Below are 16,186 nucleotides of genomic sequence, written 5' to 3'. Positions count from 1 at the left end.
AACCCATCTTGGTCAAGAGCTTGGATCCAATGCATTTACTATGTTTTTCAAGGGTTGCAAATGAATTTAAATCAACACTTTCATGCAAAGAAGAAGCATGTAAATTCTTACCATTTGCCCCATCTTTTAATTGAGGTACAAAGATGTTTTCAAACTCTCTTTTCATTCTGGATGTGTCCTCTTGGACCCTTTGTCTCTCTTCTTTCAGCTGCTTGAATTTGGGTGCTAATAGAACCTCATCCTTCACATCATGAGGACAAAATGTACAAAATTGTCCATCTTCCTTCTCTAAGGACTTTCTACACTAGCATCTTGCATAAGAGTTGTAGAAAAACATGAATATTATGGAGAAGATGGTGGTTCATCACCATTCTTGTTATCTTCTTCCCTTGGAGAACATTCTCCTCTTGGAGGTCTAGAGCTTTCACCTTGCAATTTGGTATTCCTCTCTTCATAGAGGATTTTCACCATTTCTACCATATCTAAGAAATCCTTTCTAAAATCCTTCACATCCTCTGACATTCTTGTAGGCTCTCCTCCTTGGGACATGATTTTCTTGAAGCCTCTTCTACAACTTGATGTAGAACTGGTGGTAGAGATTGTAACAATCTTGCTCTCGTTTCTAAAACCTTCTCCTCACTTGAGCTTCAAAACACAGTCGCTTGCAAACAACAATCAATTCCTCCTTGCACAAAGCAAGCCAGTGCTATGATACCAACTTGATATGAATTTGGAATATTATATTGTTGTGCTAAGATCCTCATCATAATATAAAAATGTGCTTGAGGTTTGTACTCCAAAATAGCAAGTAAAAACATGAGTTTTTATGTGTGTTTTCTTAAGTTAATTTCATGAAAAAACTTTAAAAATGAAATCAAAACACTGAACGGAAGCATGCATCAATCAGTAATACACTGGCCATTGATAAAGGAGTTCACCCCTCCTGGGCTACATCTCATTGGATCAACTTTAAAGGAATGACTCCTTCTCATTATGCTTAATGTCTAGAAAAGAAGAGTACATAAAGTGCTGAAATGGAATGGTTAGTTTCTCCTTCAAAGAAACAACTTCTGCAAAAGTTCTCACTCCATACACATTTTAACCTACAGTAAAACATGTAAACCTTCAACAAACATAGTCATCTTACACCAAGACCCCATACTCCAACTTCAAATAGCATAAACAGTGCCACAGTCCAATTGAAGTACATAAACAAGTCTCTTCTCCAAAACACATATAGAGAAAAGAGGAATAAAAGCTACAACACTGATGTAATGGCTATTTTAGAAAGCACATGGAGGCTAGAAAACCCCTGCAAAGTCATCTCCATCTTCAAACTCCTCCATAAAATGAATCAATGCTCTGGTTGACCATGGCACCCATAGGCTTAAATTTGAAAAAATCCTATCCAGAAGTGCTCCTTTGATCTCGAGATCTACTCCAATGAGTCTATAATATCCAAAAATGGCTATATAGCCTCTTTTTTCACCCAATTTGGTCGAAAACTTGAGAAGTTATGACCTCTCCTAGTTAAGCCACTATTCGCTCCACAAATTGCTAAAAAACCAACACCGATCCTACAATTACGCCACAAAAAGCGCTAACTAGGCGAAATTTTTTCCCACTGCTTTATGAAATTGTAGAACGGTTCATTTTGCCCATAACCACATCGACGGTTATAAAAAAATGTCAGCCCTACCAGTCACATGACGCGGGTAGGGTCTGGCGGTTAACGGTGGCGATTGTGGTTTCGTTAAACTTCTACGGCTTGGCGGAAGTGTTGACATAATGCTGCTTGGTCCGAAAGTTAGGTTGGAAGTGACGATTACGTGGCAGTTAGAATAGCTACTGCGGGTATGTGGATAGGTGGTCACATGGGGGGTGGTTGACTCCGCCCGCCCCACACTTGCGGTTAGTAACACTTAAAACAAATCTGCAACCCATTATAGTTAAGTAACAATGCCTAGGCGGGTTGGAAACATGTTGCACTGTGCTGTGGGAGATTGCGGGGTTGAGCTTGACCTTCGACTTGTCTTGCCAACAAAATTTTGATCGGTCATTAGGAGGACACGTGGCGACCTCCAACTTAGCCAGGTGTCACCTCCTTATTGGCCCGAACCCAAACACAAGGACCAATCAGACATTGCCAATTCAACATAATATTTTGAGAATATTCCAGAAATATTTTGAGAATATTCTGGGAATATTCCCCTTTCCATTTAGGTGGTACAGATGCCTAGTCAATACTTGCAAAAATTTTACCTGTTTGACAAAGTGAACAGATCATGTTTCTGGGAGCATACAATGTCCGTTTTGCATGAAATGAATTGCACCAGATTCAGTATGACGAGCACTATGTGGTTGTTCATGTTCCACACCATTATGAAAACTTTGATTTTTGGGAAAATTTTGAGCTCTTGATCAGATCCTCACTTTGTTTATTCCTTCTTGAATTTAGCCTTTAGCTCCTAGCTATTGTTTGTGTTATAGGCCATTTTTTCACATCCGATCAATGAGCCTCCTAATGGGATCAATCCACATCCTATTCCCCCTTGTCACCAGTTTGCACAAAGCCCTAAGCATGTTCCCTTCATCCACCAAAATGTCATCCCTAAACTGCGTCATCTAAGCCAGTTTTAGGACCAACACTCCGTGTATGCTTACTGGTGTGCGATCACCTACAGGTTTCTCCACCATGGTCTACGTTGGTAACGAATAGGTTGATCCCCTTTGCACTCACGTTGGTTCTAGAAGTCTAGGAGAATGATCAAGATTCCAGAAGCTTTCTCTTCTATGAGTTTCTAGAAGTTGTTTTAACTACTTACCTTTGATAAAACATTCATATCCTATCCTACCCTACTTTGGAGTTTTCACCACTTATCCTTTGATCCTATCCCTCCTAAAATGTGGATCTTGTTAGCCTCCTGCTGCAGCAGGTTAATCATCTTTCATGATCGACATTTTTACATGCCAAATATGTTGTACTATGCATGCTGCAATGCTCCATATTTGATACAGATGGCCAAAGAGGTGTCCATAAGAGTGTGCTAGTCTAAGTGCCACTGCTGTGTTCCAATTTTGATAAGCAATCCATTTTTCGATTTGAGGTAGTTTTTTCAGTTGGAGGTACTCAGGCTGGAATTCACTAACCTCTCCCTTCTTCTCATCACCCCAAAGTCACTTACTAACATCCCCAGGAGGTCAAGATCTGCTTGAGCCCCTCAGTTCCATCATTTCCATGACATGTGCCTTGGTGAACATTTGCTTCACTCAAGGATTGCTCACTCATCATTTGTGAGCCTTCTTTTCTCCAACAAGGCCTAAGGTCTCATACCTTAGCGCCCTCTTTTCATCTCCATATTAACTATTAACTTTATTATATAACTCCCTAAAAATTTTCCCCTTTCCCCTATTTAAATAATGTATATAAATCCCCTTATGTAAATATTCCCCCCTAGCAATATAGCCATATTTTTACTATGTCAGGGAAATCACAGTCCATCTGGGATTGTTTTTAGCCCATCCGTGTCCAGGGATTACTCTGACATCTGGTCAGAATAATAACCTCTTCCCTAAACCAAAAACCCCTAAAAACCTTCAAAAACCCATTTTTTGCGCCTTTTTCCCCTCATTCTGTGCATAATATATTAACCCCGCATGTCAAAAACCCATATTTCACTCATATCCCTAAGTCCGACTGTAAATACATTAATGCGCCCTTTATTAAAACCCATAACCCACTAAACCTAAGTCTAAAACCCATCCGCCGCGATATATCAAACTTGGAATATTCCTGCGAATATTCCCACCCGCTAACCCGCCGTTACCTCGCGATCGCCGCCAACCGTTGGATCGCCCGCCCCACAGATCAACGGCTGGCGGGCATCCCCATCCCCGACACGCCCGGGCTTTAGCGTCCGGGAGTTCGGCGGTTTTGCCGCCGTACTCCCGCCACGCGTCAGGCTCTGGGGTGTGGCGGAGCCCCCTCCCCCGAAACCACCTTTGCCCATAAGCGGTGCGCCAGAAACCGCTTACCACCTTGTGACGTCATACCCTACGTCACCCCCTGCACAGTCCCTGCTTACGTCACCCCTTGTCCAGTCACCCGATGAGTCACCAGCCTGCGTGGCCTCCTGCCACATCATTGCCACGTGTCCCCGCCACCGTACCTGCCACGTCATCGTCCGTACGTGATGATGTCATGCTGACGTCATCCCACCACGTCGCCCTGCTGACGTCACCCGCCGTACAATGCTGACGTCATGTTGACGTCATCAGCACTTTTTTGGGCGCAGAGGCGCGAAAGTCGCACTTCGGAGCCCCGGAATCCAATTCTGAGGAAGTTTTTGATGAGCGATTCGCACCTAGCGCAAATCGCTCATCGCAAGATTTTTTAGGCCGAAATGGAGAATCTTCAGGGAATCTTTAAGGAATCTTCTCACCATGCGGCCCCAGGAAGCCCGAAAAGGCGCAAAAATGATCCGTTTTCTTCACAGAGCATACCAAAAGGAGCAGAAGATCATTCCAGATGATATAGAGGCCGAACAACGGCCATTTACTGGTGATTAGACCCGCAACACATCAGATCAGCAGTCCAGATTTTGTCAGAGAGTATCAGTGGAAGAAAAGATGCCAGAGAGTATCAGTCAAGATTTTTTAGGGGCTCGAGGCACCTGAACATTGATGAAGCCCCCAGAAAGTCAAATCAATAAGCATCAGCCCATCCTTGCCTTCAAATCACCATCAAGGCATTCAAAGCGCCAGGACAGCAAGAAAGCAGAAGCCCATACTCATTTATTGCAAAAAACACTGCAGCAAGCCACCAAGGACAGCATCATTTATTCAGTTTTGATACATCGGCCCTGAGCACGGCCCGAGATATTTTTTGCATTTATTTCTGGATAGGATTAGGTTAAGTAGTCATTTTTATGACCTAATTAGGTCAAGATGTAATAAAGGAACTCTGCAGAGAGTTTTTGCCCTATATATACCACCCTCTGTATAGTTTTAAGGGTTGGTTAATTGAGAATTTTCACTAGAGACTCGCTGTGTATACCTGAATTTTTCTGTAATCAAAGATTGCTTAAAGCTTGGAGAGCGAACTGTCTGTTGTTGATGAATGTTTTGAAGAGTTGAAGATGGAATTCCTGCGCTGCGGCTTGAAGCAATAAGTGCCTCTTATCTCTGTTTATGTGTTTGCCATTATCTAAATAGCAGAAAAAAGGAATAGCCTAGAATTAGTTTAAATACTCTCTATGCTCAATTTCTGCTGTTTCTTGATGTTTTCCTCTAAAAGAATTGGTTATGAACATTGAATTCCTCCTGGCTCATGTTTACCCCAATTCACCTGTGTTGGCCAATTATCTAGGGATTCTTAACTGCCCCTAGGTAGTGCCCTGTTATTTTCTTTGCTAATCTGTTGGAGAGATTCTTAACTGCCTCTCTTTCTTTAGCATTCAGTTCATCCCTTAAACCTGAAAATTGGTTCAACCTCAGCTATCTTGCTCCATGTTCCCTCACTGTTATTAAGGAAGTACACCGGCAGTTCCCCTCCTCGACTCCACACCCAATGGCTTGAAAGATTCAGACTATACTCTGCCTCTCTACCTGAAAGTGTCAGTTTTCCCACCAAAACTCAATCAAAACCCCTGTGCATCATATCTAGCCTAAAATCATCCCTTTCAACAAAGCTAAATCATAAAGAGAGAGCCCTCTCTGACTGTAGGTAGGCTAGGGCCTGTAGTCCAAAGTTGGTTTGTGGTTACCTCGGCCGTATCCCTTTAGGAGTCAAAAGGGACAACCTAAGTGATAACATAATGGCGACTCCACTGGGGAAATGAATCATGTGTTTATTAGTGTAAATCCTCAAATTTTGACCAGTTCGCCTCGTTTTCTGGAGAAAGTGTTCCTTTTCTTCAGGGCTTTTCATGTTCGGCTCTGATCTGTGATGGTGGACAGAGATCAGGCACTTCAAGGTTGATTCATCCACCTGGCGACTCCACATCATCCTCATAATAAAGACTCCGCTGGAGAAATGAACCCGAAGGAATTATATAAGCAGATCAGGCTCTTGACTTGGACTATCATCCAAGAGATCATGTTCTTTCTCTTGCACCAGATTTTGCTATGCATATTGTACTTTAAAAACGATTTTATGTCAGATTTTTGTGTTTTTCCTTTGGAAAAGGTTGTTGAAAAGCCTCCTTGCACATCAGAGCAGCAGCTTTCAAATGCTGTTGAAGATCATCATACAACCAAGGAGGAACCAAAAATAGAGCCCAGTCTTCTAGTTCCTGTACATACTCCCGTGCCTCGTAAAGTTCCTGAAAGATATAAGCCGCTCATTTTTCCTCCTGTGCTTGGTCCTCTGCTGGCAAATCATCCTGAATATCTCCCTAGATTTGATGGAGAGAATGGTATTACTGCCCAGAAACATATCCAGGCTTTTGAAGATTATCTTAATACATTTGAAGTGGAAGATGAAGATGTCAGTCTTAGACTATTTGCCCTTTCTTTGCAAAGCAAAGCTAGTACTTGGTTTAAAGCGTTGCCTGAGGCGAGCATCTCTAAGTTTCAGCAGTGTGCCAAGCTTTTCCTTGATAGATGGATGATCAGAGGTAATCTCTTCGTGCTCATCGAAGAATACAATCATTTAGAAAGGCATCCAGATGAATCTGTTCAGCAGTTTTCAGACAGATTCAATCAAGTTTATCAGTCCATGCCTCTAAATATAAGACCTCCCCTTGATCTAGCTCTATTGCAATATCCTAGAGCATTTGACACAGAGATGGAATTCTGTTTGAGAGAAAGATGCCCGTCCACTTTGAAACAGATGCAGGACATAGCTGTGGACGTGGAGGCAAATCTAAGAAGGAGGGAAGAACAACGCAAAGCAGAGCAAGAAGAAAAATTTCATAGTGTGTTACAAAAGACAGAGGAAATGATGCAGTTGATCACAATGAAAGTGGAATGTTCAGAGCTCCAGAACAGATCTGTTTCGCAACAGGAAAGTAGTGACATTCACGAACAAACCTGCCACAAAACAGATGACATATTCATCCAGTCATACATGATGGAGCAGTCTCCTGATATATTGTGTGAATATAATAGCTTCTCTTCTTTCAACTGTCCACCCAAATATGATCTGTATGATGATGATTATGAGCCTAATGACCAAATCAGCCTTGCAGAGGAATCAGATCCTATTTTGGCAGGAAGCAGTGTTCAGGTTCAACAACCTGAACCCAATGATCGACATGCCCATCTCAGCTATGAAGAAAAGGAAGAAAACGCAGAGTGTGTTGATTTCAGTGAAGGAACTTTACCCTTTTGTTTTGAATCTTTTCAATTTATCAAGGATAACTATCATGCTGTATATGATCAAGTGTCACCGCGTGTTGCTATTGACCGTCTGGAGGTTAATCAAGATATTGTTCCAAAGGTATTGCCTCTAGTTTTGCAGCCACAAAGAGCCATTGAATATCAGATTGAGGAGGACCCAGAAGTAGTAGCATATGACAATATGATCCAAGTGGATCCCCTGCCTCTTTGTTTTCAGCCATCTGAGTTGTTCAAAGAAGAAGAAGACCAGCAGCCTGCACAGATCAGTCAACTCCTATTCAAGCCAGATTGTAATAAATTACAAGCACCCCTGTAAGTCCTGAATGACCTATCCGCTGGCACGCAGAATGATGAAAGAGATCAGTGCTCTTCTCCATTAACAGGCTACAAGGCTCAGTATCGAGTTGTCGATGATCTCCCGACTCCAAGGCATGGTAGCGATCCTCAACCTTTGTACAGTTCTTTAATTCAACCTAGAAATTGTATATATATGTTGCAAGACAGTTTTGTACAGTATTTAAACACCGCAAAGGAGGTCAGTAGCTTCCTGATCTTCTCAAAGATTGACAAAGCCATAACAAATTGCAAAATCTCAGTTGGTCTCACTAGCAAGCACAAGCAGCAAAGCCCACTCATGTTATTATTGCTTAAGTGGCTGCATTGGCTATTTCACTTCACCTAACAGCAAAGTAAGTACTGGTTAGGGTAGGTAGGTAGGTAGGATCAATAAGGCAGCCAGCCAAGGGAAATTTGCAGAACACAACAACAATTGAATACAAGGCAGTCTGACCTGCTGTTCTTGGCTTTTCACAAGGAAAAGCCATCCCCAAGTGGAGCCACTGTTAGCCTCCTGCTGCAGCAGGTTAATCATCTTTCATGATCGACATTTTTACATGCCAAATATGTCGTACTATGCATGCTGCAATGCTCCATATTTGATACAGATGGCCAAAGAGGTGTCCATAAGAGTGTGCTAGTCTAAGTGCCACTGCTGTGTTCCAATTTTGATAAGCAATCCATTTTTTGATTTGAGGCAGTTTTTTCAGTTGGAGGTACTCAGGCTGGAATTCACTAACCTCTCCCTTCTTCTCATCACCCCAAAGTCACTTACTAACATCCCCAGGAGGTCAAGATCTGCTTGAGCCCCTCAGTTCCATCATTTCCATGACATGTGCCTTGGTGAACATCTGCGTCACTCAAGGATTGCTCACTCATCATTTGTGAGCCTTCTTTTCCCCAACAAGGCCTAAGGTCTCATACCTTAGCGCCCTCTTTTCATCTCCATATTAACTATTAACTTTATTATATTACTCCCTAACAATTTTCCCCTTTCCCCTATTTAAATCATGTATATAAATCCCCTTATGTAAATATTCCCCCCTGGCAATATAGCCATATTTTTACTAAGTCAGGGAAATCACAGTCCATCTGGGATTTTTTTTAGCCCATCCGTGTCCAGGGATTACTCTGACATCTGGTCAGAATAATAACCTCTTCCCTAAACCAAAAACCCCTAAAAACCTTCAAAAACCTATTTTTTGCGCCTTTTTCCCCTCATTCTGTGCATAATATATTAACCCCGCATGTCAAAAACCCATATTTCACTCATATCCCTAAGTATGACTGTAAATACATTAATGCACCCTTTATTAAAACCCATAACCCACTAAACCTAAGTCTAAAACCCATCCGCCGCGATATATCAAACTTGGAATATTCCTGCGAATATTCCCACCCGCTAACCCGCCATTACCTCGCGATCGCCGCCAACCGTTGGATCGCCCGCCCCACAGATCAACGGCTGGCGGGCATCCCCATCCCCGACACGCCTGGGCTTTAGAGTCCGGGAGTTCGGCGGTTTTGCCGCCGTACTCCCGCCACACGTCAGGCTCTGGGGTGTGGCAGAGCCCCCTCCCCCGAAACCACCTTTGCCCCTCCCCCGAAACCACCTTTGCCCATAAGCGGTGCGCCAAAAACCGCTTACCACCTTGTCCAGTCACCCGATGAGTCACCTGCCTGCGTGGCCTCCTGCCACGTCACTGCCACGTGTCCCCGCCACCGTACCTGCCACGTCATCGTCCGTACGTGATGACATCATGCTGACGTCATCCCGCCACGTTGCCTTGCTGACGTCACCCGCCGTACAATGTTGACGTCATCAGCACTTTTTTGGGTGCAGAGGCGCAAAAGTCGCACTTCGGAGCCCCGGAATCCAATTCTGAGGCAGTTTTTGATGAGCGATTTGCGCCTAGATCGCAGGATTTTTTAGGCCGAAATGGAGAATCTTCAGGGAATCTTTAAGGAATCTTCTCACCATGCGGCCCCAGGAAGCCCAAAAAGGCGCAAAAATGATCCGTTTTCTTCACAGAGCATACCAAAAGGAGCAGAAGATCATTCCAGATGATACAGAGGCCGAACAACGGCCATTTACTGGTGATTAGACCCGCAACACATCAGATTAGCAGTCCAGATTTTGTTAGAGAGTATCAGTGGAAGAAAAGACGCCAGAGAGTATCAGTCAAGATTTTTTAGGGGCTCGAGCCAGCTGAAAATTGATGAAGCCCCCAGAAAGTCAAATCAATAAGCATCAGCCCATCCTTGCCTTCAAATCACCATCAAGGCATTCAAAGCGCCAGGACAGCAAGAAAGCAGAAGCCCATACTCATTTATTGCAGAAAACACTGCAGCAAGCCACCAAGGACAGCATCATTTATTCAGTTTTGATACATCGGCTCTGAGCACGGCCCGAGATATTTTTTGCATTTATTTCTGGATAGGATTAGGTTAAGTAGTCATTTTTATGACCTAATTAGGTCAAGATGTAATAAAGGAACTCTGCAGAGAGTTTTTGCCCTATATATACCACCCTCTGTATAGTTTTAAGGGTTGGTTAATTGAGAATTTTCACTAGAGACTCGCTGTGTATACCTGAATTTTCCTGTAATCAAAGATTGCTTAAAGCTTGGAGAGTGAACTGTCTGTTGTTGATGAATGTTTTGAAGAGTTGAAGATGGAATTCCTGCACTGCGGCTTGAAGCAATAAGTGCCTCTTATCTCTGTTTATGTGTTTGCCATTATCTAAATAGCAGAAAAAAGGAATAGCCTAGAATTAGTTTAAATACTCTCTATGCTCAATTTCTGCTGTTTCTTGATGTTTTCCTCTAAAAGAATTGGTTATGAACATTGAATTCCTCCTGGCTCATGTTTACCCCAATTCACCTGTGTTGGCCAATCATTTAGGGATTCTTAACTGCCCCTAGGTAGCGCCCTGTTATTTTCTCTGCTAATCTGTTGGAGAGATTCTTAACTGCCTCTCTTTCTTTAGCATTCAGTTCATCCCTTAAACCTGAAAATTGGTTCAACCTCAGCTATCTTGCTCCATGTTCCCTCACTGTTATTAAGGAAGTACACCGGCAGTTCCCCTCCTCGACTCCACGCCCAATGGCTTGAAAGATTCAGACTATACTCTGCCTCTCTACCTGAAAGTGTCAGTTTTCCCACCAAAACTCAATCAAAACCTCTGTGCATCATATCTAGCCTAAAATCATCCCTTTCAACAAAGCTAAATCATAAAGAGAGAGCCCTCTATGACTGTAGGTAGGCTAGGGCCTGCAGTCCAAAGTTGGTTTGTGGTTACGTCGGCCGTATCCCTTTAGGAGTCAAAAGGGACAACCTGAGTGATAACAGATCTCAAACCCTAGATTGGTAATTGGATAAGAACTCCCAACTTACCCTACTTCTCTATATATTCCCAACCTTCTATGTGGTTGGGGGTTGGATTTTGGAGAGTGATTCCGCCCTTGTGCGACTGCAGTGAGTGGTTATTATCTCATGCATTTAGTGTGATTGGAGGTGCATATTGTGCGAAGGAAAGGATAAGTCAACAACTTGGAGGAGCTCTTCTACAATATCAACTACTACTTATGGTTGTAATCTCCTTCCATTTATATTAATGAAAATAATTCATTGTTTTCCTATATATGATGTTGTTATTTCATAGATTTCAATACCATGTTAATCTATTGAATGAAGTATTTAGATGATATTGCATATATCTCGTAGTTTCTTGGCTTGTGTTATCTGACCGTTAGGTTCTAATTTTGGTATTCAGAGCTAGAATTGGAGCTTCCAAGGTAAAGAGGAAGAAAAGTGTGAAAATGATTCCAGGTAGGCGTCACTCCGTCATCTATTTAATTTAAGGAAAAACATTGGGTTCCTTGTCTCTCTGTTTTTCTAGGTTAGCCACCGACCTAGGGGAGATACTTTTTTCCGTAATCATAATTACCGTATAACAAATTGGTGACCATACTGGGGAACAAAGTATTCCCTTGGTGGTTTCCTTGTACATTGTGTTTGATTACCTCATTGACATACCTTTGTTGTATCATCCAAACAAGAATAGATCTAGGACGAGATTTCATTGAGCTTTTTTTTTTCAATTCTTGTGCCGGAATCCTCTTTCTAAGGCCCAACGCTCCCCAAGTACCTCTGACAAAGCGTTGCAACTCAACTAAGCCCACTCTGTACTAGTGTAGCAACACACTAGTGCCTGTTTTGCACCAGGGTTGGTCCCTATTTTTGCATAAATTTTTCATTGGTTCTTGAGTCTCTCTTTGGTCAACCTATTTCTAGTTGAACTTCCTTGAGTCTTGAGTGTCTTGTGGTCTCTCTAAAGCCTCCATTTGATTTGCATTTGTGTTGTTTTCCTTGGTAAGAATTGGTCTTGATTTTTATTTGTTCTTATCATTTGGTCACTTGAAAACTTATTTCGTTTGATTGCTAATCACTTGGATGAGTTGTTGTTTTAGTCCTCATCCTGAAATGTGCAACTGAATCAGTAATTGAACATTTGCATCTTATTTTTCTTCGTTTCGAAAATTAAGTGTGTTTAAAAGAAAAATATTTGTATTTTCATCTAGGGTTTTGTGTGTGAAATTGGAATTAAATTCCCTAGTGTGAAATTGCGTGTTTTTGCTTTAATTTTTTCAAATTCCCCCCCCCCCCACCCCCTCAGGGGGGGTTGAATTGTGTATGAGTGTTAATCGCCTTTGAGTGACATCTTTTTTGATTTTTTGAATTTTCACCCAATTTCAGTTTGAGATCTCTGTTCACGAAATCCAAGGTTACGTTTGATTTCATTGGAATCCTCTTGTTTTTTTTTTAAAGAACTCTCTTGCATAGATCACATTTGCATAGTTAGAATTCTCATTTTTACAGTAGGAAAGGAAATTGTGCATAGATTACATTTGCATAGCTTTCAGGGGAATCATGCATATATTACATTGCATGGTTTGACATCTTTTAATGCTTTGAATTGAGTTGGAATAATGAAATTGAAAGATATAGTTGGGAAGCTCTTGTTTGTTGCATATTTGATTATTGCATCATTGTTTGCACCTCTTCTCTACACTAGATAACTTTCATTGAAAATGAAAAGAGTTATTTTTGTCAAATTAGGTACATCATAAGGGTGTTCAAGTGACATTGGGTTTTGAGCCTTGAAACTGAAATCTAATTCAAGATCAACTCTAAAATTGATTTCAAGCAACCTTAGGAGCATCTGTAACATTAACGTAACACACAGAGGTCTAGGCTAGAGACATGTTCTAGTGTCGTTAAACGTAGGAGTTGTTGTTATTTGCCAACGTTGTATCCCGGGGGTGAAATCCCGTTCCACGTATGTAAGTGTATTGGATCCTTCTCCATATACCTTCGAGTATATCAAATGGCGCTCCACACATGATAAGTATATGGGAACGCTCTCATCGAGCAGTTATGCATTAGACAACACTTCTACGGACTGCACTCCCACGTACCGTCAAGTATATTTTGGGAGTCCGTTATAGGTTTCTATCCATCCATAGGTAATCGATTTTTCCACCTTGTATATCATGATACACTGAACACAACATTCAAGGAGATTGAATGTCGTACGTTAAGTCCTTGGTTCTCCAAGGTTTATATTGTAGTTCACTATTGCTTGCTAAATATTTATGCCTAGTTACCCATTTATTTTGTTTGTGTCCTTAATTTCTAAAATTAATTAATTGATCGTGGAACAACATCCTCCCCGTGGAACAAATCCTTAGTGGATCTTAGGTTGAGACTAATGGAAACAGTTCTAGAGTCTACCCATCCGGGAACCCCTCTGTTGGCTTGTTGGGGCCTGACCTAGGTTCAAAGTTGATTTAGCCAAACAAATCCTAAAACTATTGGCCTTTTCGGTAATAGTCCACGGTGCGCGGACTGAGGTCTCACCTGAGGTAGTATGGGAGGGTGCTGGAATGAGGTTTCCTCACCCTAGGGATGTCTTGATGAAATCTAGGAAGGTCGCGAACCGAACCTGCATGCTTGCGCTGCTCCGCGCAGCTGTTTGTCATTCGCAGCTTGTGCATTTGCTTCTGCGCAAAACTGTAAAGAGTGCGAAGAGGTGTTGTTCTAGATCCTTTACCCTTACTATGCTATTATTATAGATCTTAAATTAATTGTGTGGGCCCAATATTCTCATTAATCATTCAACATTCATAACAAGTGCGCAAAATCATAAACTGTAAAGAGATGCATAAATATAATAGAAGCATAGACACACAAAATTTCAGAATCAACTTATCTTTTATTAATTCTCTGTCCAAGTACAATCCCAACTCCACCTTGCGCACCCAGCTATAGGGGTCCACGCACACAGTTGCGGACTCTACTAGGCCACCGCGCACTCAGCTGCGGAGCCTCTACCTATCACTACGACCCAATACCTTGAGATCTACTTCTAGTTTTTAATCATGCCTTCACATATCTCTATTACTTGTCAAAAACTAAGAATTCTTTTACACTTAGAGCCTTGCTCTATTTATATAATCCCATGGTCCCCGGACCATGGGTAGGGCGACACAATTTGCAGTAAATTAAATTATCTTAGGGTGGACAACCCTAGATTCTTGCGCTCCGCACCCACATTTTGTGGGGTATTTACATTACATTAACCAAAAATCGAGCTTTAAGCCCCAAAAAATTGCTATGGCGGGATCCGTTGCCCAACAGGTCCCCAATACAATCATCGTGACTAGTCCCAAGTCACTCAGCTGGTGCGGTGATCTTCGTGCGAACACGACTGGTGCATCATACTGATCTTGCGCGCAGCTTCCGTGTCACGTAACTCCCATACATACTCTTTTATAGTCCCGCTCTCTCTTTCAACTACTTGGAGCACTGAGACTGGGCTTCCTACAGATAGTTAGGTGGTCACACCATCGGTGCGAGGCTTCAAGTCACCTTCCAACCCGGTCTGCGGGCCTTCCTTAGTTATCCTCACTTCAGTCAACACCTCGTGTTCTTCCTTATGCGATGTGCTTCCCTGGTTACTTTGTCTGATAAGGTTCGGTCGCAGCCATGGTAGCAGAGCCAAAAGTTCTCGGCGACAATCTTCTAGTGCGGTGGTATGGCTGCCTCCCTCTTGTCCTATCGTACTTAGTTCCTTAGCGCAGCTTGCCTTTGTGATTTTGGTTTTCAGTTTGTTGATTTCTTTGTCCAAGATCCTGCTTTTCTTCCTCAATCGTACTCGATTTTCTTCAAGTTCGCGAATTTTCAAGTGCCCTCGCTAAATGGTGTCCTGTAACTGCATATGTTCATCCTCACGTGACTGCATAATCTTTTCGCTCTGGTCCTCGCGTGCTGTCCCAATTATGGGAGTTATTGTGTGAGGATTCTTTTCCAAAGCTTCAGCCTCGACTCTGCTCGTCATCTTCATAATCGTTCCCGCTCTCAGGTTCTTGTGCATGGCCCTATAGGCCCATCGGACCGCTGGTAGGTGCAGGTCCCAGTCAGTTCATTCCGCTTGGTAAACTCTATTCATGATTCCGCATAGCTTTGTGAATGCTCTGATGTGGAATATTTGTGGTGCGCGTTGCTTTTCCTGCTCTGCACCTGGTTCTAATTGTCGATCCTTAGTCTAGGGTGTGCTTGCACAACATAAGTCTGCACCCATCGACACAGGTGGGCGCGTAAGCTGCTTCTTCCTGGTTGTCCGACTCTCGTTTGACGCTAGGGGCTTCCAAATCTCAAGCGCATCCATCTTCTACATTCTCGCCAATTTGCAATGGTATTCTGATGTGTACTCCACCATCGTGAGGGTGTTGCGAGCAACGCCCATTCCAGCGCATTGTACCGCTGCTATTCTGGTACTGCACTTTCAAATTTGTCTAGGAATTCATCCACTGCTGTTACTCCATCATATGTTGGCATTTCCCTTGCCTCTGTCATCACGCAATGCAGTGATCTAATCATCATGTTGCAATTCAGCGTTGTCACTTCGTGCAACCGGTTTTGCCAGCATTCTACTTCTTCGTCTGAATCCGAAGTACAGGAGCTGTCGCGCTCCCACGAGATTCTCCCATCTGCAGTTGGGTTCACCCGATCCTGGTCTCGCGCCATTATCTGGTAAATACAATCTAGCTCATCATCAATTTCATCGTCGCACACTAGTTCAGTGTAGCACGCTCCTTCGGCTGGGTCTAGCAAGACTACTACACGTAAGGACTTTTTCTCAAATATCATCTTCCGCTTTTTCAAGTTGATGACTCCATTCATATCAGTGGCCTAGTCTATTCCTTGCAACGCAGGATAAGGATTGCTGTCATTGAAAATCTTTATTACTTCAAAGTCTGTCTGTGTGCTCGCGCCTTCGATATCAACTGTTATCCCTTGCAACCTCCCCATGGGAAAAATCTTATGTTGGTTCGCCATTCGTAATTGAATAGGGGACCACTATAACGCGAGCTTGCCCATGTGTTCCCATGTTTGCTTCAGTAACACATTCGAGTTCGATCCTAGATCTAGGATGACTTGATCC

Source organism: Pinus tabuliformis, chromosome 8 (genome assembly GCF_031772625.1).
Source record: "Pinus tabuliformis cultivar Carrire ecotype Pingquan chromosome 8, CPIR1, whole genome shotgun sequence".
NCBI lineage: Eukaryota > Viridiplantae > Streptophyta > Pinopsida > Pinales > Pinaceae > Pinus > Pinus tabuliformis.
Note: the sequence above shows the minus strand (reverse complement) of the source record.